Source organism: Leptinotarsa decemlineata, unplaced genomic scaffold (assembly GCF_025532065.1).
Source record: "Leptinotarsa decemlineata unplaced genomic scaffold, Ldec_3_MD MMD2_tig00026299_RagTag_RagTag, whole genome shotgun sequence".
Lineage (NCBI taxonomy): Eukaryota > Metazoa > Arthropoda > Insecta > Coleoptera > Chrysomelidae > Leptinotarsa > Leptinotarsa decemlineata.
This window is the reverse complement of record NW_027412676.1, coordinates 8,449,599-8,476,454: the sequence shown is the minus strand read 5'-3', so window position 1 is coordinate 8,476,454 and position 26,856 is coordinate 8,449,599. Positions and strand designations below refer to the sequence as shown.

The window sequence follows — 26,856 nt, the reverse complement described above, 5'->3', positions numbered from 1 at the left end:
AATTAGCAGAACAAAGAACCGAACAGTGAACAAAAACGCGACTGGCTATTTTCGATTTCGATGATTTGAAGAGACGAAACAGGCGCGCTGTTTCCAAAAATATTCTTAGACTTCGTACAGACTTAACAATCGGCCAATCTACTTGCAGATGAATGAATAGAACAGCGAACAGAACGACGAATGGTCATTTTTTTATTTCGATGATTCGAACAACAAATATACCGTTCGTGAAGTTTCCACAAATGTTTTCAGTACTTCCTTTCAGTTCAGCATGGAAATAATCAACAGATTTTGTAAAATTTCCTTCCAGGTATCTTGCTTTGAAATTTAATCAAAATAAAAGATAACTGTACCAACTGAATTAAGGCTTTTGACAACAGAACTACGTTGTCAAAAACCGTAACATGTTTTTCGCTATACAGTAGCGAAAAACATGTAGTCACGTTTTGGTGTGTATTTTGGGCTGGCGACGTCATGTAGTCATATTTCTTTGAAAACGATTTTGGCCAGGCCATCACCATACGTAGATGATTACCAACTGGACACCACAGATATGTGGTTTCAACAGGACGGCGATGCGTGCCACACAGCTCACGCCACACTGAATATTTTGCACGAGCGATTTGAGGGTATGGTCATCTCACTTGGAGGTGATATAAACTGGCCACCAAGATCATGCGATTTGACTCCGTTGGACATTTTCTTGTGGTGTTTTCCTAAGTCAGAACGGTACTGATACGGAACTGACAAGTGTGATTAGACCTTCACTCTGGTAATATATTATCAAAATATCGGTATCAAAAACCTTTTTTCATAGATGACCATCAACGCTTTGAAATAGTAATTACTCGTATTTCGGCGAACGATTTTTATAGGTCATTCGCTTTTCGTTACATTACTCTTGATAAACAATCCGAGCGAGACGCGGATGTTGTCATTGGTTGGAAGGGAAAACGAACTTTTCATCGGCGTATGTTCCATTGTCGGGGAATGTGGGTACTTTCTCCGCGCCACTGACTGAGAACACGATTCGTATTAGTTTCGACCGAAAGACGGAATTTTCGGAATTCTGCTCGAGAGCTAACTCTAATCGATATCGAGAAGACAATTTGCGTCAAAGGTGGGTAAAACCATCGGTTTCACCATGCTGAAAATTCAGTTGCTAGTAATAATTATAAATCTCACCTACTTTTTTTGAATGTAATATAATAATAATCATTTTTAGTATGTCGAAAATTCTATCGAAAATGTCGCAAAGATACTTTCTTACCCACTTCTCCATCTTTACGGCGAAATGAAGCCTGATTATACAGGGCAGCCCATCATAAGCTCTAACTCCATTTCCTCCCACTCCAGTTGAAAAAAATACCAAAACAAGTTAACATTGTCCATGTAAGGTTACTCATTTTGGAATAGTATATTATGCAACGATCATGTAATGATGGTTATTAAGACACGAGCATTAACCGGGATACGAAACGAGCCGAAGACGAGTTTTGTATGGTATATGCGAGTGTATTAATAACCATTACATGAGAGTTGCATACGCTATTTTTTCTAAACCCGATAAATAATGAAAAACTATAAATATTATATTTGTATTGAACACATTTACAGTAATTAACTCATATTTAAAAAAAAACACAAACTTAATGGTATTATCATGGATATATGAAAACTATAAAGATTCTAATTATATTTATATTGAATATAACAACTGTAATTAATCTAATCTTTTAAAAATATTGGAGTCGATGGTATTCCTTCTATATCGCTGTTTTCAGACATTTTGATAATATAGGTAGGTAATATGAAAACTGATTTTGACAAATAAAGCAATTAGTTACTTAGGTTAGAATCTAGGACAAACAAAGGAACAGGATTCTTGATTGAAAAATTATGGGTTTCTATTGGTTGATAATCTGTATCGTTATGAAAAATCTGTATCATAATGGATATCATTATGAAACGGATTATGGTCATATAAGTGTATTGTTAGAGTACGGGAGTAGAAAAAATTACTTATAACACTAGGGTAACCCCTCAACATCATTCGCATACATTTCGTATTTTTATTGGCATCAACAATGACCGAAAGATACTACAACGAAAAATATCACATGTGGAAAAACTATTATTTGCATTACTAAGCATCACATTCACTGATGGTTTTGACATTAAATTGGTTTGAGAAAAAATTGTGTTATATCTAGTGAAAAATGTGTTTTCATTAGATTCATTTTACGCCAGCTGTTTCAATTCTACCTGTTATCAAATACCTGACATGCTACTGATTTGATGCTACTCACTCATATTTGATACGGTTGCGCCAGTAAACAAAGTGAGGACGGTTCAACAACCATGGCTCTCTGATAATGTGAAACTGATAATAAGTCTAAGGGATAAAGCTCTTGAAAAATTCAAAAAAACTAAGAACGTTACTGATTGGAACTATTATAAAATGCTAAGAAACCAAACCAATATCATGGTAAGAAATGAGAAAAAAGCATATCTTAATCAGGTTATGTGGTAACCATAATAGTAAATTATTATGGGATAAACTTAAAAATCTTAACATATATTCTCGTAAAAAAAATAACTTGCCAGAAAGACTTAATGATCCTATCACAATCAATAAATGTTTTTTGAGTAATTCCGACCAAAATTTTGTACCTAGTAATGAGTTATTGAATTATTATAACAGTAATTCAAAAAATAATATATCTACTGACAAATTTCGCTTTGAGCCGGTAACAGAAAATATTGTTTACAAATGTATTTTAGAAATAAAAACAAGAGCCATAGGTCCAGATGAAATTAATATAGATATGCTACTTCTTTGCTGTCCTACCATATCTCACTAATATAATAAATTCATGTTTGCAAAATAATGTATTTCCCGAAATGTGGAAGATTTCTAAAATACTGACTCTTCCTAAAATATCTAATCCAAATTCTCTTAACTATCTGCGCCCCATTAGTCTGCTACCTACTTGTTCAAAAGTATTGGAAAAAATAATGAGTTTTCAGATCAAATGCTTTTTAAATTTATTTAATATTTTACCAATCAACCAGTCAGGATTTCGTAAAGAACACAGCTGTACAACTGCTCTCTTAACAATAACTGATGATATTTTCGAAGCTGCAGACAAAGGTAACACGACTGCTTTGATACTTATAGACTTCTCCAAAGCTTTTGATACTATTAGTTATCCAATTTTATTTGCAATTTTGAACCTCATCGGGTTCTCTGAACCTGCTATAAATTTAATTAAAGCTATTTTAAAGATCGTTCACAGTTTGTAGAAACTTCGAAAGGAAAATCAAGCAGTGAACTTATTAAATTTGGAGTGCCTCGGGGATCTATACTTGGACCCTTATTATTTTGCATATACACTTGTGATCTAGTTTCTATTTTAAGACATTGTAATTCACATATGTATGCGGATGACACTCACTATATCTATCATTTAACCCTAATGACGTTGCTACTGCTAATCAAAAATTGAATGAAGATCTAGCTCGTCTTGTTTCAGCATCTGAAGCTCATAAACTCAAAATCAATTCAAACAAGACTAATCTGCTTGTTTTTGGTACTAATCCTTGCTTGGTGGAAACACATATTAATATTGTTATTGGTGATACAGTAATATGCCCCACGAACGTGGCAAAAAAATTTAGGTATCGAAATTTACGTGAATTCAAGGTTTACAAAACATGTCACAAAATGTGTTCAACGAAGTTACATGAGTTTAAAAATGCTTCATACTCATCGTCATTTATTATCAATAAGTTTGAAAATAAAATTAACAAATGCGCTTGTGTTGAGTCATTTTGCATATTGTGATGTTGTGTATGGTTCATGCCTGAATAAAAAAGACATTTTAAGAATTGAGAGAGTTCAAAAATCATGTCTTAGGTATATATATATGGTATTAAAAAATATGACAGAATTTCATATAAACTTAAGGAAACCAATTGGTTAACTATGGAAAATAGACGTGTTTTACAGTCGGCTACCCTCTTTCATAAAATATTGATTAACAAATGTCCATCATATTTGTATAACAAAATAAGATTTCGAAGCGATGTACACACTCTAAAATTGAGGTTTAAAGGGTTACTTTCTCCTCTGCCCCCATCGAACCACTCTATATCGACGATCCTTCAGTTATAATATATATATAGTTTGTATAATAATATTCCACAAAAATTTAAAGTTAGTAAAGTTTCTTCATTTAAGTGCTGTTACAAAAACTTCGCTGCTCAATCAGAAAGCCATTGATTTCATAGATTTTATACTTCTGAAAGATTTTCAGTAATAACGTTTAACATGTTTTCTCTCCCTCTTCCCTCTCTCTCCTTCCTCTTTTTTTTTCTCTTCTTTTTTCTTTGTTTTTTCTCTTGTTTAGTTTTCTTCAAGGCTAGAACTAAGATCAACAGTACCTTCCGGTACATGTTGTTTCTAGCCTTATTTGTAGTTTTTTTTAAATCATTTTTATAGATTGAATATTTATTGTATTTATATGTAATAAGGAACTACAAATAAATATTATTATGAAAATAGACATGTAACTAACTGCAGTTTCGTCCTATATGGACATTCTCAAACTAATACAATAAACTCCTTATTGTATTAGTTTAAGAATGTCCATATAGGACGAAACTGCAGTAACGTTAGTTACAATTAAAAGTGGTAAAAAACATAGAAATGTTCATTTCTCTTTTCATTATGATCTCCTACCACGTAGTAACGGCTACATCCATCAATTTATTGAAATATTATTATTTTTATTATATTCTGCTGCGAGTGAAAAATAAAGATGAAACAGTTGATCAATTAGAGCTCTTGCTTGGATGATATCTTATATAGCTTAAATATAGCTTAGATTTTGATAATTTAGTAGGTACTTTTGACATAGTATTCTACAATTAGAAATCTTTTATACCTACTACACACATATTCGTTTTTAGCAACTAATAAACCCCAGACATTTCATATTCAATAGAAATTCCCCATTTATGAAATTACCTATTGATCACTATCTGGTCAATGTGGTGAAATGTATTTCAATCACAAGCACAAAGTAAGACTTTGTTCTACGGGGGATCAGTTTTAAGATCATAATAAAAATGTTTAGCAAACCATGATACGTATCTATTAAATTTGGGTATTGTAAATGATACGGCCTTCCCTGTTTCCCAAATAGACAGAGAATCAGGCTTTTCAAAATAATATCCAGTGTATATCCTGGATTGTATCCGGTACATCAGGAAGCTCTCCGAGATTAGATAACAGTCGTCACTAATTTAATCTATCTGTTTTATTTTGCTCACGAGGATGATGAAAGAGAAATTCCGTTATCAACATACTTTGATTAAATTATATTAGATTTCTTGGTAGTTCTGTGACAGGAAACTAATTATCGTAAATTAATTTGCCATGAAGTGCTTATCAAAGAAAAGTAAAATTGCTAGCCAGACCTTCATGCATATAGAGACAAAGCATCAAAAGTTCTTCTGGTACCAATCACAGAAGTTTGGAGGAACCATTTACCGGTTGGAATTGAGGAAGTCAAAGATGATGATCGACAAAAACTTCCCAGAACCTGAAATGCTTAAACGCCGGAAGTACGGGGTTTCAAAGTAGATTACACATTTTTCATATTTCAGCAGTTATGAATTTGTTCATGATTTGGCAAATTTTCAACGAAGAAGTGTGAAATATAAAGTTCGTTAAGCACATGCAATTCATTCAAAACAAATATTAAAGCATTTTCGATCATATCCAAATATTCTAAACTGTATCACAATGAAGTTCAGGAAGTTAGACAAGATATCACAATTATTATTGGTAGATGATAACATCCGAGGCGAAAAGTCCCGGGCCTAAGAAAGAAAACGCGTTTTCTTCGTTCAAAATTGGCTTTATTCATCAACGTAATCTCCATCAAGAGCAACACAATCATTTCAGCGCCGTTCTAACATTTCAATACCACTTTTGTTGAACGATTTGTATTTTGTCCCGAAATAGGCCTCAGTTTCATTAATAACCTCTTCATTTGAGCGAAATTTCTTACTGGTGACCATTTTTTTGAGGTCTGCGAACAGAAAAAAGTCGCCTGAGGCTTGACGGAAAAAAATGTGGCGAAAATTTCTACAATTGTCAACATTTTTGTTACAAATTATATCACATACAGCGACGACTCCAATTTGTAATAGTATGTACTACAACATTGTGTACATACTTTTTTACTAAATTATTCTACCATTCGATATATTTTGTTTTGAAAACATTCATAACCTTGTGTTACCAGTAACTCTCAATATTAACAGTTTTTCATTAAAATCTGTAGCGATTTTTCAAATAATATTGTACTAGATCTTGCTTCAATTTTTCACGGAATGACATAAAAATTTGTCAAAATATTGAAAGCATTATTGTGTTAAAAACTTCTAATACTTTTATCATGAAAATTTTAGAAATTGTACAAATCAACACCAAACCATCAGTCAAAAAAAATTCATAAAGCACATAATAATAATAATTTACTGGAATTGTGCTAATAATTGAAATATGAATTGAAGGGGATATATTTTTAGGAGTGATTAATTTTTGGGAAAGAAAGTTTTTTGGCTTTCTACTACTCCATCTGATACAAAAAAAGGGATGAGAGAATCTTCCAAAGAAAGGAAGGAAGTAATCAATTTGAAAATAAGTAACTCTATACATGGATGTGTAGATCATGCAAAGAAGTAACTTTCAGACACAAACTGAAAGAAAGTCCTCCTGAAACAGCTACTTTCATATAAACATTGAATTACACGAACGAAAAAAATTCTTTCGAAACAAATACTTCTATATGAACACTGAATTATACAGAACATACTTTTCTCTACTCAGTTTGTATATCAAACATCTGTTGTGGAATAAGAATCAGATATCATTCACATGAGCAGAACTCATGAGTAGAACTCATTTGTTTCGAAAGAATTTTTTTCTTTCGTTTAATTCAATGTTTATATGAAAGTAGCTGTTTCAGGAGGACTTTCTTTCAGTTTGTGTCTGAAAGTTACTTCTTTGCATGATCTACACATCCATGTATAGAGTTACTTATTTTCAAATTGATTACTTCTTTCCTTTCTTTGGAAGATTCTCTCATCCCTTTTTTTGTATCAGATGGAGTAGTAGAAAGCCAAAAAACTTTCCCAATTGAAATATATTGTAGCGAAAACTCAAACAAATTATTCGAGTAATTACTATGCGATGATTAAAGAATGAAAATCTATCTATCACTTTTTGGAACAGGATGTTTTAATTATCACTAAACGTTGTTTGAAAAAGTACAACATATTTGTGGAGGAAAATAATACAGGTAGTATCAATTCAACTTCATTTCACAGTAAACCAAAATATGTTTCTGGTACCTACTTCTTGTTCAATTTTAATCAAAAATATAACAAAAATTGAATTCAAAAAGTTGAAAGTAACATGAACATATCTTGATAAAGTGTTAAAAAATTTGAGGAATGACGGGCATAGTTAGGAAGTTCAAAAATAGTAAAAGATTTCGAAATACAAATCATTGATCTATTTTTAATTTTGAATAAAAAATTTGAAAGATGACAAACGACGTAAAACCAAACAAAAATAATTACATTGAAAATGTCTCTCTAGTATAAGTAAGTAGTAACATTTTCTAGGATCAAACTATCGATTTTTTTCATTTCAAGATTATCCTATTATTTCAATTAAGTGAAAGGTAAAAACTTCAAGAATAATCATTTCTATTATTGCCAATCCTTAATAAAATGGGAATTTTACCAAAATGAAACATTTATGCCAATGTTCTGAATCTCTCACAGGATATTCTGAAAATAAATAAAAAATCGGTGATGAAAGTAATATAAAATGTTATGATTATATACTTATGAAGTTAGCGAGAACACTTTTGAAATAAAAAATTTCAAAAATAATTCTATAATTTGTTCATATTTTTGTTACAAATTAGTTGTAATAGAAAACAATTTCCTTTGATAAATTATTTTTTCACGACGAAATTGTGACTTACCTTCAATTTTTTTCATCTTTCAATTCATTCTTAATTATTAAGGATGCTGTCTCATTTCTTAAAAATACACGTCCTGGTTTATAAGTAGCCCTTATCAATTTACCATCCTCAGTGGTATCCAAAAGCCTTTCTACAGTCTGAAATTTGAGAAAGAAATATTTATTCACGTAAACCATAATACGCAACATATTTGCAGTATGCATGGAATATACCTGAATAAAAATGATAATCGAGGAAAAATCATCACCAAATTAAGAGTTATCAGTGCTGGAGCAATACCTAATATAAAGGCCACAGTAGCTTTTTCGCTGTAAGGTCTCACGTGTAGAAGAGGTTTCTCGATATCCTCTGGATTGCATTCTTCCAAAGTGATAGTAGTAGCGTCACTTCCCTGAAAAATTAATACTCTCAGTTATTTATGAGAATCTCCCTGGAGTTCCAATCTGTCTATGATTTCCTGTCACTAAAATCCTTCTACTACTATTTGAATATGTATGCCAATAATGACTAAGTAGGGTCCTCAAAACTCTGATAAATTGCATCTACCCATGACGGTTCAGAAAAACAAAAACAATGTATTAAACACATCAAAAAACATTTTTCGATATATTTATTTAGTGTTTTATTTATTTAGTAGGAATGCCTTCTCATTCTTAACTAAATTTAACAATATTAACAATAAAAGAAGAATAGGTGTCTATGTTAAAATACAAGGTATCAATGTGAAAAACTTACTTACATTACCTCCGATGTTACTTCCTGAAGGTTGATCTTCGACTCGTTTTTGAATAATCACAGGCATTCTATGTAGAACCTGATACGTTTTAAGTTTTTGCCACAATTTAGTTCGTAGCCTGATTTTTGAAACCAGTTCTTTCATTGTTTAGAAATGTAGATATAAAAGAGCCTCATGGTCAATTTCATTCCCTTCAAGTAGAAAAACAAATTATTGGCTGGGCTGCATAAAAAATATAACTTTCCGAAACAATGTATATGTAATTTAAAATAGTCTGTAGTACATTGACTAAACAACGAATTTGTACATTACTCGAAAAACAACATTTTCCTTTTCTAATTTGGTTTATTCAACATCTTCATACGAAATCATTCTTACAAACAAAAGAAATATCTAATTAGATCAACTTAAAACTTACGATACGAATGGGATACAGCACTAGTTCTCATTGAAATCAAAGAAAATATAAAAGATCTACCACTACTTTGGTACTTACCTACGAAAAATTCGGTAAGGTTTTCAAAAACCTATTTCTTTAGCATATTTGCTATACCGGTTTCTGGACTCATTCTTACTTTTGGTAATATTCAAAATGGGTAAATTTTCGTTTTGAGGACACCCGGAGATTTTGAGAAAATTTTAGCATGTACCTATTATGAATTTGAAATAGTAGTCGGCGGTAAATATCAACCGCTTTTTTCTGAAATGTCACTAGTAACTAACATAAAAATAGAATAATGTCACCAGGAGAAGCATTCGTTTTTAAATTAGGTTTTTTATAAGAATAATGTTGATTATTGAAGTGAAAAGTGTCAAAGAAGGAGGAATAAGGTGTAAATGTGAACTAGTGAATAGATGCTTGTGTTATTAAATAGTTTATTTTGTGAAAAAGAAGGCTGAAAAGTTGCCCTTTTCAGAACTTTGAAGGGCCGTAACTCTGTAAATAAGGGAGAGCGCCGCTTTCGGATTCATAATCTACGCATCAAAATACGTAGGTACACGCAAACATTTTTTCAAAATCGCCGGGTGTCCTCAAAACGAAAATTTACCATATTTTTCTTTCCTAACACAATATTTTATTATTCATTCCAACAATTGTACAACAATACCTATGATATTCGTTTTTATCGATTTTTGAAAAACATTCTTATGACTTTATTGTTAAGTTCACAGATGATTTTTATCATAAATTGGAGAGAAATACACAATAAATCATAGTAGATTCTACTATGGAATATATTATAATATTGAAACAATTTATTTGATAAATTGCTGAAATATTTATTAGCAAAACTTAAATAAATTGTTTTGATATGCTGTATGCGTTATTTGATGAATTACTACAATCATCAACTACAATTTTATTTGAGATAACCTAATTCGAAAACTTAGTTTTTAATACAATCATTGTGTTTAAAACAACAATTTGTAGAAAATTACCGTGACACAATATTGTTTCAAAAATTCTAGTGGGATTTTTTTACGTGTTGTAACACGGTGCTTTGTGTTGATGAAACAATTTTTTCTCTTTACCATATGCGGTCGTTTCTTTGCAATTTTGACCTTCAAACGCTCCAATAATGCTATATAATATTCACTGGTGATGGTATTTCCCTTCTCAAGATAGTTGATGAATGTTACACCTCGCACATCCCAAAATACTGAGACCATAACCTTCCCAGCCGATTGTTGTGCTTTTGGGCGCTTTGGACGAGGTTCACCAGTTGCTTTCCACTCAGATGACGATCGTTTTGACACCGGAGTAAAGTGATGGATCCATGTTTCATCCATTATCGCATATCGACGCAAATATTTTGGTTTGTTATGTTTAAACATGACGTTCATGATGTTCTTGTTTCTGGTCAACAGTGAGCTAGCGCGGCGCACACTTTGAAGAGAGCTTTCTCATAATCAAATGCTTATGCAGTGTAAAGCCAACTCGTTCTTTTGATATCCATACAATGTCAGCTAACTCACGCAACTTCACTATTCGATCATTCAAAACGATTTTGTGGATTTTTCTATATGTTTTTCTGGTGTTACTGCCTCATTTGAACGTTCACTACGTTCTGCATTATCGGTGTCTCTACGACCACGTTTGAAGTCAGCAAATCAACGTTCAATTGTTGTTTTGATGGCACGGAGTCCTTATAACACTTTTCAATCCAATGCTTCGCTTGAACGGTATATTTTCACATCAAGAAGCAGTGTGAAATTAAAACACGAAATTGCTTTTGATCCATTGTTTTGACACAAAAGTAGTGTGCCACTCTCTTTGCAGTCATGAGTAGAAGGTAACAAAATTTCAAGTGCTTTCTTCTGAAAGTTATTACTAACCGCAAAATTGGTGAATGCAATAAGACTAGTGCCATTTATGTCTTTTCAGCCCATGTAGTACTAGGCGAAAATCTATGATAACGAATTTTAAGTAACCATTTATTGTAACAGTTTATAAATCGGCATAGCTTCTTTAGACGTGTTTAGTAGTGAGTAAGTTTAAAGGCGGTTAGGAAATTCAGCTTGTCCCATAATATTTGTTTTTTTATATATCCCATGATTTTATTTATTCAATTCATTGCAATTTTTAGACAAAGAAAAAGTAAATAATCGGCCGATAGTTGATGAAAATCCACAACGTATTCAAGAAACACTTCATTGTGACAGTTTTACAAAAACGCAACACGTGTTTCGCTATACAATAGCTTCTTCAGGCATGTCTACAGGCTGATTCACGGTGGATGGCACATTAGACGTTTCTGGTGAACCAGACAACGGATCACTTTGAAAATTTAATGGAGGGCATATTCGGACATTCTCTAGCCAACTAAAATATTTTCGACAATGCGGTGTTGCCGCTTCTATTAGAAAGCAGTAGCAACTTTGATTTTTCAAATGGAACACTCTGTATATAATATTATTTTTGGAATCTCCAACAATTGCCCGACAACTTTTCTTGATATTTCCCTATACCAATCTGTTACCGTTTTCGAAATAAAAATTAATTTCAATTTTTTTCTTCGAAAATCATGACGTCTAAAAATGCCGATATCTTTTAGTTAAGAAGTACTATGATATCGAAATTTGGTTTGGAGTTAGGTGATACTTGGACACTTCCCACACGTCAGCCTAATCTCCGTTACTTCAATACAGGGTGGTAAAAAAATACAGTTTTTTCGTTTGCTTGAAAAAGTTGCTGAAATTTGATTATTTTAAATGGAACACCCTGTATATTATTGAAAATTCGGAAAGCTGCTGAAATTTGCTTTCTTTCTATGTATATCATACCTATACCTAACTAGTCAAGTTTCGGACTTATGAACATTTATTTGTGAAAATGTCCCTTCAGAATGGTATTTCCATTCGGTATTTGGTAAGCAGGCCATACAATAGCTATACAATAGCTTCTTCAGGCGTGTCTATACAGGAGTATAGCTTTTTCAGACGTGTCTATACTCCTGTGTCTATACGTGTCTATACTCCTGTATATACCATGAAGAAGTTATTAGATAGCGAAACCCGTGTGGAGTTTTTGCAAAAATGTTTAGTGAAAATCTCACGATGAAGTGTTTCTTGAATATGTGCTCTACAGACACACCTGAGGAAGCTATGGTATAGCGAAACATGAGTGGCGTTTTTGTAAAACTGTTTACTAAAAATCTCACAGTGTTTCTTGAATTACATAAAAAAGTTGGAAAGATATGAAATTTTGCCAAACGTTCATTTTCTCAAAAAAAATGGTATTTAGATTTAATCTTACAGTATGTAGTTGATTTTCAAGATGGTTACAGACAATTCCTTTTTTTCTCGTTTACTGTGGCGCCATACGTATATCCGTATCTGTCGATGCATAATGCGTTTGGCCTGATTCTGTAAATTATCCTACATTTTTACTTTCCATATAATGCACGAGAGAATGGTGTGTTCTAAGAGTAAGAGTTGCGTTTTCTTAAAGAAAAAGGTATATTTAATTACTGACCAAGCGAAAATAAAGTTATGCTTTCTCAATAGCATCGAAAGGAATGTTTTGCTAGATTGATGAAACTGTCAATTTTTGAATGCTGCTCTGTTTTTCAATCGTATTAAAGGATTTTTTCCTTTATTCCCATTATTATTGAAACGAATCGTGCCTGAATTCACTAATGATGTCGAGAGTATCATAAGTGTTGTTTGCTTTTTCTTTTCAAGATTTGAGATTATCAGCGCTTCAAAATGTGTGTATAATCCTCTAGGTAGGAGTTGAAAGTTAGATTTACAGATCGCCTAACATTGTTTGGATTATTTTCGATAATGCTCTAATTCTCAGCAACTGTTTGAATGTTGTTAGTGCAATTTTGTTCCTGAACTGAGTTTTTCATTTCGATCTCTTATATCTGTTCATTGTATTGGCAAGTTTCATTCGATTTACAAATTCATTTGAGTTGTCTCAGTAAAGTTTAGAGGATCTAGTCACGGACATGATCACAATATCAAATTCACAAGTTCAATTTGATATTATGATATTATTTAGTCAGAATCATATTTGAATATTCGATTCCATCGGTTCAATTTGATGAGAAAAACAACTAAAACCTGAGAGTTACGTATAATTCAAGAATAATGACATTCAAACGGTAATTTCATAGCTGTTAGCTTCATACCTGTCAGTTTTAACGCTGTTGAAGCGTTTTATCAATAGTAATAACACAATACCTCAAAGTTTTATCCATATATATCCATTGTTCAGCAATACCATGAGTATTTCTGTAGTTTTTTCCCAACATCATACTGTTATTTTAACTCCTCGACACGTGTTTCGATCACCAAGAGATCATCTTCAAGAGGAAGTTTGATCTTACTTTTCCTCCAGTAATATTCATTACCACACCAAACGTTCCAAACAGTGCATCACAAATACCATGAGATCAAACAGAATAATGGAACCACGAGGTCGTAAAACGAGTGAGTGGTTTTATCTATTGCTGGTTGCTCGATTGGTATTGCTCAAAAATAACAAAGTTTGAGTTTAAAAAAATGGGCATTTATCGAGTGGCATTCGTGAAGATCATTTTCTGAAATATTCTCAGATGAATGCATCGATATAAGAACAAAATATTCAATCTCTATAATAATGACACCTAGATGTTAATTTCACAGCTGTTGGAAGTGTTTTATCGCCGTAAACCTCTGTTTTGGTGGCCTAGCCTTCAATTTTCCATCATTTTGTTTGAATGAAATATTCGCTGTTATAGATTTGAAGAAAATCGATATCAGTAGTAAGATATGACATTGAGAAGAATTTTAGTAAAGAAATTGTAAGTCAAAGTATAAACATTTTCATTTAGTTCTCACTCAGATTTTTTGTGGCCGAATTCTAAATTCCTACTAAAGTACTACTTGCAAAGGGGGTTTTGAAATATACAGCTTGAAAAAATATCTTACTTCATATAATTTCCTGAAGAAGTTCTCTGTATCTGTAGAGTAGGGAGGGTGAGTGTCAACCCACAGCACTTAGGTCACATGTGACCCGCTGTACATCCTTCCGAGGAGTTGTCCTTCTAGGTCATCGTCCATCCTGTTCTTTCCAGGAAGGTGGACAGGTCACTAGGAGACATCTCCTTTATATTGGCAGGTGTAGCCTAAGACTTGCCGAACACATACTCTTTTTGGCAACCTTGAGGTGTCTCACGGTAACCACCGCGAAGGTTTTGGAGAGTGCAGCGACATTACTATCGTTGCGCGGCCTTGTCAACCTTCTTGGGGTTCACTTCGTGGAGGTGCACAAGTGAGTGAGCTTTCTTGCAGGGGCAGCCGGTTCCTTGCCTTTATTCAAGGCAGAGCTCTTGGCGCCCGCCGCTGGAAGTGCCCTTGCTGTTGGAGGTGGAGTGGGGGAGGAGGAGGGTGCACTCATAGTTGCTGCCACTCCTGACTCTTTCCTCTCTTTCTCCTTTTGGCCGCGACTCCGCAAATGCGCTTACGCCTTGGCCTTTGTGTTACATCACGAGGTGATATGCTATGTCCAGCCTCATTCCAAGCGGTAGATTGGGGTGGACATTTCTGTTCATCCCCAGCCACCGCCTTAGATTGAGGTGAGCACTTCTGTCCAGCCTCGGAATTGGTTTTTGTTTTTATTGTTTCTGTTTTTGTTGTTTCTGTTTTTGTGTTTGTTTCATTCATATGCGTTCCCACGAGTAGCAAGGGAAGAGTTGGTCACCTCTGACAGAGCCCCGCATTACCAGAGGTTGGCTGATTACAATGAGGTTTCGCCCCAAGGGGATCGTTCGTAAGCGCATATCACCCTGCGGCCATTCAGCTGACGGCACGATTCCTTACACCTTAGCTTGGGTAGGCTGGTCCGCGGTGGCATGTTTTGCAGGGCTTTTGGGGGGTTCTAGTTCCCCTCACCCTACTTATTTCTGCCACTGACCAGGAGTCCGGCGACCCCGTCCGTAAGGCAACATTGGCTTCCCGGAGAGGGCATCCAGCCCCTGGCCGTTCCCCTATTCGCTACCTGGGGACGCGCCCGATAGGTAGTCGAACCCACGCGTCCTGAAGAAGTTATTCAATAACTAATAACGTGATACTGATATTAAAGCGTTTTTTCGGTGACTGATCTATGTGATATTTTACCAAATCGTCAGATTTTGTAGAAAACACTTGTCATTACTTGTTCAGGAATAGTTCCAAGATATGTAATTTTAAAAACATTTTTCAAAGCTGAATTGGTCTTAGTGGTAGAGAATCCTTCTCTAAATTCAAAGGTGGTGAGTTCGAGCCCACCTCTGACAAGATATTTTTCTCTCGAATGTATTACGCCCGCTATGATTTACATGGCTGGTGGAACTGTGACTAGAGGTGATGCTACCGGTAGCTCGAAGAGGTATTTATATACCTAACACAAAACACAAGATTAATGCTTTTTAGTTGTCGATGCCGAAGATACCCAAATAACGTTTTCGGGAAGATTTTGAAAATTTTATTTATTTATATTCTGCATTTTGTTGTTGTACATTTATGTAATGAAAATAAATCTACAATTACCACTACTCTATATTGTTGAACTTCCTTATTGAAATGATTAATAGAAGTATGAAACTCTGGTATGCGAAATAATATTTCATCAACTTCAGTCCAAGCATATAATTATTGATAAAAATCTTAATTCAGCTCGTGCCAACTCTGTCAAGAACCAACTTCGTAACTCATAAACTTAACGCCAAACACACTCGACCCGTCCTGTACGAGCACCAAAAAAGTGGACTTGTTTTCTTTTATTTAGAAACCTGTCATAATCCTTCTGATTTTAATTTATCGATCCACTTAAAAATACTGCATGTCCGCTGCGTATGTATGTTCATTTACGATTACTATACAGGCACGCTGCTCCTTTTTTTGTTTTTGGCGCCAGTCGTTTACGAGAAATGGCCAGTGTTCTAGAGTTTCACCAGGTCGGTTAATTAGCATATTAAAAATTAATTGCTTAATAACAAGAGTTCTAGCAATATTATTACGGAGCCGGAGTACCTAACGGAATGTTTACGTGTGATTTAAAGATGGAAAGAAAGTAGTTTCTTTGAGATATTTTTTTCGAGTATAAGTGGAGCGTACTCATACAAATTAGTCCAGTCATCTTAGTAAGTTCACCTCTGAGTTTGAGATATCCAGCTAAAAACTCGTACAATCTTGTATCTTGACGTCCTAAAAGTTGTGTTAAAGCCTACAATGGTATACTACAATGGTATATGCGTTACTTAAAATCTACAAAAATCGACTTTTTGCACATTGTTTGCGAATTTCTCGTTTCCTATGAGTTTTTCGCCATTTGTATTCGTTATCACTACTGTAGAGGATTAAATTTCCTGCAACTTTTGTTTCAATATTTTTTTTCACATATAGTCAGTGGGCATACTTGAAGACTGGCTATAAATCAAATCATCTAAAGGAACAATTCGTTTAGGCCAGTCTCAACTCCCTACATTGTATACATTGTAGGTTAATGGACTGACACCTATCAGAAAACAACTACTCCCCTGGCTAATACCACGAAGGGCGTTGGATTATATCCGACAGGTGTTAGTACAGAATTCTTCACTGAAGTTATTTCTCCATATGCTGTTGGCGATACAACTGCCGCAATAGACTTCCAATTATTGGAACACACTTGCAGACCGGTTTTGGGGCTGTTTGGCCGCTAGTCAGTGCAAGGTAGTGTCCATCATCAACATAAAGTCGATGATTTCCGATAATTGAAAATCGAATTCCTTCTGAGTACCATTCCTCGAACTGAAGAGGATAACAAACAACAGGTTTATCATCGCTCCATCTCCCTGTGAACGAGGTAACCAACCGCATATCTGAAATTTGCCCGATTCCTCGTATAAGGAAAGAAAACTTTTCACATAAAGTCAGTGGGCATACTAGAATCTTATATACGTTGAATCTTTCTCGAAAGAGAGGGGGGCGAGAGCGCGCGGTTGGAGCTCATTTGAGGTCAACCGTTTGCCCCAGTCAAAAACATGCTATGTTTATTATTCATTGATAAATACATAATTATTAATACTTTTCATTTGTTATTAACTATTACATGTAGTTATAGATTTGATAAGGAAAACACTTAAGGTATATTTCAATTCTAATGTAATTCAAATTAATGACTTCTCAAATACATTTTTTTCAAATGGAGAAATTCTTCATTAATGTTTTCATTAATTATAGTTATATAAATTAAAAACATTGAATAAAAATTACAAGAACTAAAACATATAATTTTATGAGTACTGTACAGTACTCATAGATCGGTTGTATAAAAATCTTTTGAATATTTTGGAAATAGTGGGTAACAAACTTATATTTCTCAAATCTGAAAGTTTTCAGTTATGTACATCGATTGACATCCTATCCAATCAGATAAGTAAAGGGCTATTCACAGTGATGAATATAAGTTTTATTGACTTTACGTTACTTTCCATCCTGTGCATCAAAGGCTATTCACACAGAACCGTTTCTAAATGCCCACAGGACCGCCGTTACTACTAAAACAGAATCGTTGGAAATGACGTAGGTATGTGAGAAATGGATGGGAGAAAAAAATGAAATGCCTACTTAGGAGATCTGAAAGGGCTACATTCATAATTAGTACCAATATATCAATGCCTCAAGTCACATTTTAAACTCCAGAGAGTAATGCAATAGAATATTATTCAACGTGAGAATTTAGTTTGTCAAAACGAGACGAATGCGAGCGTCGTAAATCTGAACTTGTAATGCTCATTTTTCGTCAGTAGAATACTATACTTTTTCTATGATTTATGACAGGAATATTTTAAAAGATTTATTTATGAAGGATGTCCCGAATCAGTGTAATATGGTTGAATTTCATAACAAGTAATTTTAAAAAAAATATTTTTTTGAATTTCAAGTAGTTTGAAAATTGAGTGAAACATAAGTAATAAAAAATATCAGAAACGTGAATTGACCCAATAATGTACCCAGGACTTCTGGCACCCCGGCTTACATTCTAATCACTACTCCAAGTAGCTGCACTCAAGTTGATGTGACAAGGTTTTTTGAGTTTCTAAACACTTCCACTTTGTTACTTTGAAAAATATATTTTTTTTGACATATAAATTTCTATTGGGGTTTTAACTTCCCGATATGTTTTTATTATTGTTGTTCGTTCTAAACTATACAGTGCATTTTTAAATGTCCCCCCCTTTTATTTTTTGAACGGGTCAACTCAAAAAATTTAAATTTGGGATAATGAAATTCATTCATGAATACTTCATTTTGAAGTCAAATTGACAGATGGAACTTTCAAGATGGCGACTGGGTGCCATCTGGAAAAAAATTATAAGGAAAGCTCCTGACAAATACTTCACAATCCTAGAGTATGAAGTCATTATCTTCACCTACAACAAAATGGTGGAAAATTTAATAATTTCCTGAAGACAAACACATCACTATTTCCAGAAATATTCCTTTTTATCTGCCATATGGCAATTTCAACAACCCGATAAAGTTGGTTGAGTTATTTTTTGTTTATGAAAATGATAAAAATGTCAGTACGACAATAAACATCTTCGTTCAGTTAGAATATTCTCATTTAGTTTTCGGTTTTACTAGTAGCAAGGTACCACGCCAACAATCTCTAAAATGGTCAATTCTCGTCCATTGGAAGAAAAAATTTAAGCGATTTTTATTTACGGTGCGACGCGTAAATTTCACGAGACGGAAAGGATTTTCAATGAACGTTTTCCGAATCGTCCTATCTGTAGAAAATATTTGAGAGAACTACCGGTAGTGTATATAACAAAAAGCATCCAGGTCATCCGTCCATTCCAGAAGAACAGCAAGTGCAAATAATTGGTGAGATGGTAGTAAATCCTAAACATTCTACTTATTCCGTCGCGAATGTTTGTGAGGTGTCTCCTTCTTGTGTGTGGAGACTTTTGAAGAGGAATAGGTATCATCCATACAAAATTAAAATGGTAGACCAACTAACTGAAGATGACTCCGATCGAAGTACAGAATTCTGCGAAATCATGACGGAAACCATTGCAAGGCATCCTACCTATATCCACAATATTTGTTTAGTGACGAATGTACATTGTTTTTAAACGGCAATGTACAAAGACGAAATTGCCGTTATTGGAGTGACACTAACCCTCACGTTTTCCGGGAAACACATATCTAATATCCAGAAAAAATTAACGTTTGGGCAGGAATATTGGGAAATCGTATTCTAGGAACTCTATTTATTGATCAAAATTTAACAGGGGAACTGTATTTGAATATAATGAAAACTACTGTTCACCCTCTCATCACTGAAATCTTCGAAGCGAATCCTAATGAATTCGATATGGATATTGTATTCCAACAAGATGGAGCACCACCACATCACTCTAGACAAGTGAGAAACTATTTGGATACTACTTTTCCCGGTCGTTGGATTGGACGTCGAGGTCCTACGGAATGGCCAGCCCGCTCGACAGATTTGACACCTTTGGACTTTTTTCATCAGGCTATTTGAAGCAAACAGTGTACGAAACTGAACCTGCTTCAATATTGGATATACGGCAGAGAATAATAAATATTTGTGGAGATATTGACGTTACTGACATTATATTCTTAGGTTGTGACGCATTTGTCAGGAGTTTCAAAAGGATGTATCAGAAGACCCCCCTTTCTATTTGATTTTTTCCCAGATGGCGCCCAGTCGCCATCTTGAATGTTTCATCTGTCAATTCCACTTGAGAATAAAGTATTCATGCATCAATTTCATTATCCCAAATTTCAATTTTTTGAGTGGACCCGTTCAAAAAATAAAGGGGGGGACATTAAACAAAAGCACTGTATATTTTGAAACGAACCGTCAGTTTAATGTTTGAGTTTCATCATGATCAGAATACATATTCTGAAGTATAAAATAACATATAAGGTTTTTTGCCATCGAAAATAATTGAAAAGCTACTGTACAATTGTGGTTGGTTCGAAGGTGTTATGGATTATTTTGGCTACTTACTCAACAAGAAATGGTAATATAATTGATACTTTTTTTCAGTAGTCATAGAAAAATATGTTTTCTCCTTATGCAGTATCTCTCATTCATGGAACGATATTATCATTTTTTTCATTGGGAGGAATAATATAATTCCATTCTCGTAAGTGAACTTAACCGAATACAGTTTTATACCAACAAATAATTTTCATTCAAATAACTCGTCAATAAAAAACTGTTATTCATCTCTTTTATAAAAGGTCTTGAAAGAACAGTTTCAAATATTTCCTATTTCATTATAGATTATTCACATAATGGAATAATCCAATTTAATCTAAACAAGAACACGTATGCATTAGCTGTTTTTCAACACTCAAAAGAAAACAAGTAATTAGTAAGTCAATTATTATAAAATCTGCATAAACAAAGTTAATCCAAACAATTTTATGTTGTCAGGATTACTGCTATGAAACTCGAAAGCTTCTACATAAAGTAAAAATGGAAAAATCATTAAAGTGACTTCACGTTGTTTTATACGTATTCAGATCAGTTCTCGTATGAAATATAATGCTTGGAACATACTTATTTTTTAGTGAAATTAACATTGTCCATTTCCATTAGACCCTATATAGTAGAAATTGGCAAATGTATGTTGAGAAACTACTACTTTTCTGGCTAATCCCATGACGGGTATTGAATTATGACACTTGTGCAAGATTTCTTGCCCGTGTGTTTCATTGTACATTAGGACATTATTCAATTGAAAACAACTCTATTTTGTGAGTAAAACCGCAAAGCCTACCATCGTCTTAGGATATTATACTTAAAATGCCCATAAATGTTACTGCGATGTGAATAAGATCCAGACAAAAATATGTATTCAAGTTGTTAATAACAGGAATTTGGAATTCAATATTATCCTACCTTTCGATTATGGAAGCCATTTCTATCTTTTCACAAATCCTTGAATATCAAAACAAATCTTTTAACATTGACTACATTTATCTCGACAGCTTTGATTTGTTCGAGAGGAGGTTTCGTAATACAGAATGGCTAAACGAAAACGAAATAGGGCCTCAGGAACTGCGACAACTTTTTGGAAACCGTTCTGGCCGGTAGTTTTGTGATGGAAGGGGGACACTTTTTCCAGGTATTTTCGATAATTACCCCAAAATTTTCAAATGGCATGGAGGATCGAGTAATCTGTCAGCCCCTAAACTTCTCTTTGGTAGAAATAGTTTTTGCAAAAGACTCATCTCAAAAGTTGAATTTGTTTGGGTGCATATACTTACCATTTAGTTGTTTGAATATTCAAGTCGATAACCAACTGTGTCCATAAAATAACAAAGATGCTCGAAACGTTTTGGCACATTCCGTAGCATTTCCGGGCGCTGATTTCAATCAACAATATGAATGGTGCTTCCCTGCATTATGTCTTGATTGTATGTCATCATTTAGAGACAGTACACAAAACCAAGACCAAAAAAAAAACAATCGCGCTGTTTTGGTCCACTAAGATATAAGCAGTACTGTTAGGCTGAACCACGTATTCAATGTTGGAATCAACTATCTTCCAAGGCAAGCTAAGCAGTAAATGGCAGTGGCCATCTGTGGGATCGACATTTACTATAGAGATTTGTCCTTGAGGCCAGTTGAGTTCAACAATGCATTCATGGTTCACCCAACATCACTGATTCGACCTGTGGTGGCGTTGTCTGGTGTTTATCACGAACTATTTGTTTTTGGCTATGGTTTCATCTAGCTGCCTTGCAGTTAAAGCTACTATGAAAGACAGAGGACGAATCTTGTTCGGCGATCGATGTTGAAGTTTGACTTTGCATCTGACCGCCTTGGGAGTCTCGTTTATCTTTGATATTCGTGGATTGTCTTCTGTCGGTCCCATAGATGCCGTTTTCGTAAGGGGAGATGTAACCACATACATCCTAGTGAATATGTTTTGAATTTCAGTTGATATGAAACCTTCCCAGTTCAACTTGTTTTCTTATGTTTATTCCGAATTCAGCGAACAGGTTGTCATATCCTCAGTTCCATTCAACTTTATGCAAGCAGTTCTTTTCAATTTTCTTTGGCTTTTATTGGATTTGAACATCAGAATTTGATCAGTTAATTTTCAGCTTGGTTAACATTTTTCATGTTGGAGTCAATGCATATCTCAGATTATTTTGAGTTTTATCATCCTGTAATAATAAAGTAACATAATCCAAATATGGTCTTTTGACATATGCATTATTTTCAAAATAATTTTCAATTAAGGCAATTTGCTTTTTAAGATTGTGTTTCAGTGAAATCATCTCGACTTTTTCTTCTTGTAAAGATACCTATAGAAACTAATTCGGTGCCTTCTTTTTAAAAACACTTTGATTTATCAACCTTTCAAGAAATGGAGGTTTTTTTGAAAGAATTAATGACATATTTCAATTAATAAATTGATGGATGTAGCCGTTACTACGTGGTAGGAAATCATAATGAAGAAAAGAGAATTGAAACGTTCTATGTTTTCACCACGTTTATTTGTAACTAACGTTACTGCAGTTTCGTCCTATAAGGACATAAATCACACAATTTGGTTCAAAATTCCCATGAAATAGTATATTGTAGAACAAGTGAGAAAAACGACATATTTCTCACGAGCGCAGAAGTTTGCGCAAATCAAGCGAGAGAGAAATATGTCATTTTCTCACGTATTGTACACTGTACTTTTTCTACGGTTGCGTTGTTTTCAAGTATTGAAAATTAAAATACATATATAATAATACTTGTATGTCATTAACTCGTTTTTATATTTTACTTAAAATAGTAATTGACAGTTATATTTGAACAATTTTATGAAGTAATTCTGGTAGGTCGTTTTGTTTCAACATGTTTTCGGTAATTGGAATATTAGCTGCGGTCGAAGTTGAAGTTGATGGGGAAACGTACTGAGCTTCCACAACATTGTTGTGTTCAGGTTCTAATGACGCTGAAGGCTGAATGGATTCTACTATACTTTTTGAAATTTTCATTTTGTTAGCTATGGAGTTGTCGATATAAGATTCAGCAACATTGCTGGATTTCCAACCCCCATGGCGTTTTAAAGTTAAAAGATCCGCCTTTGCATTAACCAAAATAATCGCAGACCTTCGGAAACAGTGGCCAGTATGTAATTCAGGATTCGGTAATTGCAAAAATTTCGCTATTTCTTTCGCCATGGTGCTATTTTTGTAGTTAAAAAAAAACGTGTTTCATTTGTGCATGATCGAAGCTTCACATATTTTTTGTAAATTTGGTAGAATTCTCCTGTAATTGTGAAATTTCTAGGAACCTTGGTTTTAGTGTCGGGTAATTTTATTAAAAAGACTGAATTAAGATCTTCCATGTCATCAATTTTCGAAGTTCATCACAACGGCTTTTAAAAATTGTTGAATTTCTTAAAAAGTTAATGTTTTTGACTATTTTGGAACATATTTTTCATATTTGCGTTTTAAAAATGCACGTAGTTTTACGTATTTTTATATATCAACACATTTTTTAATAATTAAGGTACTCCTCAGCATCTTGTACTGAGACCATAATGTTGATGATTTCAATCTTCTTGACAACTCTTCAAAATGAACTAACACGATATTTTCGGAACAAGAATTTACCTTGGCTTACATTTTCCAGTCCATAAAGTTTCTGTAAAAGATTTCATATTTTTCTCTTGATGTTCTTGGTAGTAAATTATTGCAAACATCTATTGCTTTCTGAACAATTTCTGTAGGTGTATTTTCCAACTCTAAATCTTCGTATTCAATCATATTCAATATTTGATAAATCTGAACTGTTTATACTCTAACAATCAACAAGAAAACCATTTCTGTTGGCTAAGTTGACAGCAATAATTATGCAGTGCTTCGGTTTTGTTGTTATGGAAACGCCGACAATGGGCTACTTGGATATTGCACGCGAATTCGGCGTAGCGTTGTCAACATGGAGAACGTGTCATATCAATCTGACATGTAACAAACAATTCATAACTGACTTCGGTTATCCTGATAACAGTGAAAAATTATTTCTCACTATAATGGCGGATATTTCTCACTGGAGAACTTTATGCCATCTATAAAGCTCTTTCCTTCATTAAAATGGCACCTGTTAAAGAGTTTTTGATAATTACGAACGCTCTCAACTCGTACTGATAAATATGATTAAAGATGAGATGAAATAACTAGATAACAGGACAGTAACCCTCCTATGGGTTCCTTCACATACTGGGATTTCTGGAAACGATATAGCCGATAAACTTGCCAGAGAAGCTGTAGAACATCCAGCATGTAATCTCAGTATGAAAGCATTGCCGATAGATCTCAAATCCTATTTCCATTGCAAAATTGTAGAAATGCGGAATCACCACTGGTCTCAAATAATCCAGTCATTTAAGCTTAAATTAGGTATGAATCTCGGAATTCGAGATACCCAGCTGTAAGTCTGTAAATACTTGTATATTGACACCCTAAAAGTTGTCTCAAAACCTACATATGGTAGGGTGTAAGCAACTATTAAATTTCAAGGTCAGAGGTCACAAAAATCGGTTTTTTGCGCTTATTTTGGAAATATCTCATTTCCTATGGGTTTTTTGCTATTTGTATTTATTATCATTATTGTAGAATACAAAATTCTCTACAAATTTTGTTTAAAAAAAATTTTTATACGGTGAACCGTTTTCGAGATAGAGGGCGGAGAGCGCGCGGTCACAGCATCACTTCAGGTCAACCGGTGCCTCCGGTCGAAAACGCGCCATATATAGTTGATGAACTATCGATAAATCAGTGATTATAAATATTTGTCAATTTTTATTAACTATTATATTATATTTTATCATTTTCTTCATGCATTAAATCTATAGCTATTCATATTGTATGGAGCAGAGAAGATACTTTTTCTATTATTTTTGATAAATACATGAATTATTTACAAAGGCATTACAGTTCCAAAATAATTGTTGTATTTGACGGATATTCAGACTACAGTAAGAACGTAAAAGCTATGGAGCAGCAGAGAAGACCTGCTGCACTTTCAAAAACGTATGAAGTTTGTTTCGATGAAACAATGGTTGTACTAGTTACTCAAGAAAAATTCTTATCAAATCGAAATAACAAAGATAAGTTCATTAATATGTTAATTGAAAAATTACAAGCTGCAAATATTACTACTAAACAAGCCAGAGATGATGCGGATGTTCTTATTGTTGAAACTGCAATTGAAGAATCAAAGTCTAAAAAAACTGCAGTTATAATAGGACAAGATATTGATTTACTTGTCATTTTAATTGGGCGTACACTGTCTTACGAACAAGAAATTTTCTTTAAAAAAGTTGGGAAAGGTAATGTAAAAACGGAGATATACTCGACTAAAAGTTTTGATAATTATCCTCATTCTAAAAAACATATTTTATTTCTGCATGCATTAAGTGCAGAAATAAAATATGCATTTTTAAAAAGGGAAAAAAATCATTTTTAAAAGTTTTTGAGAAACTGACAAATTTGGATGAACTAGCTGCAGCATTTGAGGAAAAAAATTGTTCGGCCCAGAGATTATTAGAGAGTGAAACTCAAACCTTATTGGCAGTCTATAATGCTCCGAAATCTGTGAAAAGTCAAATATTTATCATCATTGATTTATCGATAGTTCATCAACTATATATGGCGCGTTTTCGACCGGAGGCACCGGTTGATCTGAAGTGATGCTGTGACCGCGCACTCTCCGCCCTCTATCTCGAAAACGGTTCACCGTATAAAAAATGTTTTAAACAAAATTTGTAGAGAATTTTGTATCCTACAATATTGATAATAAATACAAATAGCAAAAAACCCATAGGAAATGAGATATTTCCAAAAAAAGCACAAAAAACCGATTTTTGTGACCTTTGACCTTGAAATTTAATAGTTGCTTACACCCTACCATATGTAGGTTTTGAGACAACTTTTAGGGTGTCAATATACAAGTATTTACAGACTTACAGCTGGGTATCTCGAATTCCGAGGTGAACTTACTATAATGACTGGACTAAAAAACCTTCCAAACTTAAGGAAATCAAGGCTACATTATATTCTTGGAACAACAAAGCAACAAACCGCTTCCATCAAGTCAAAATTACCAGATTAAGACTGAACCACACTCGTCTTACGCATGAACATCTATTGAGGAAAAAACCGCCACCAAAATGTTTCGCTTGTGACTGTTAAGCATGTTCTGGTAGAGTGCCCGCTCTTCACAGTCGAGAGACTGAACAATAAAATTCTCTCCAAACTTAGTGAAATTTTCCAAAATACCAATACCAACAATATTGTTGAATTTCTTAAAGAATGTAACCTTTTATTTAAACTGTAATGTAAACAACTGCATGTTTTGATATATTTTATATGTTTGCTGCTAATAGCTACGGCTGATGCGGTTTTTTCTAAATAAAAAAATAAATAAATGTTGTTCATAGCATTTTAATTTTGTTGGTAGAAATGATTTTCTTACAGAATTTCCAATATCATTATATGGCATATTTATATTCGATATACTACTTGATGAATTATCATTTTCTT

General features: G+C 33.8%; 1 protein-coding gene and 1 long non-coding RNA gene across 2 annotated transcripts in view; one reads left to right on the top strand and one right to left on the bottom strand.

The window, feature by feature from the left end:
• Src42A (Tyrosine-protein kinase Src42A) overlaps positions 1 to 26,856 on the top strand; it is a 261,237-nt gene that overhangs the window by 63,899 nt on the left and 170,482 nt on the right. The window lies entirely within an intron of this gene.
• Positions 7,796 to 8,410, bottom strand: LOC141484891 (uncharacterized). The gene is made up of 3 exons (XR_012466864.1): positions 8,285 to 8,410; positions 8,073 to 8,209; positions 7,796 to 7,872 (listed from the first exon to the last, which is right to left on the bottom strand). It is a non-coding gene; the product is annotated as an uncharacterized lncRNA (long non-coding RNA).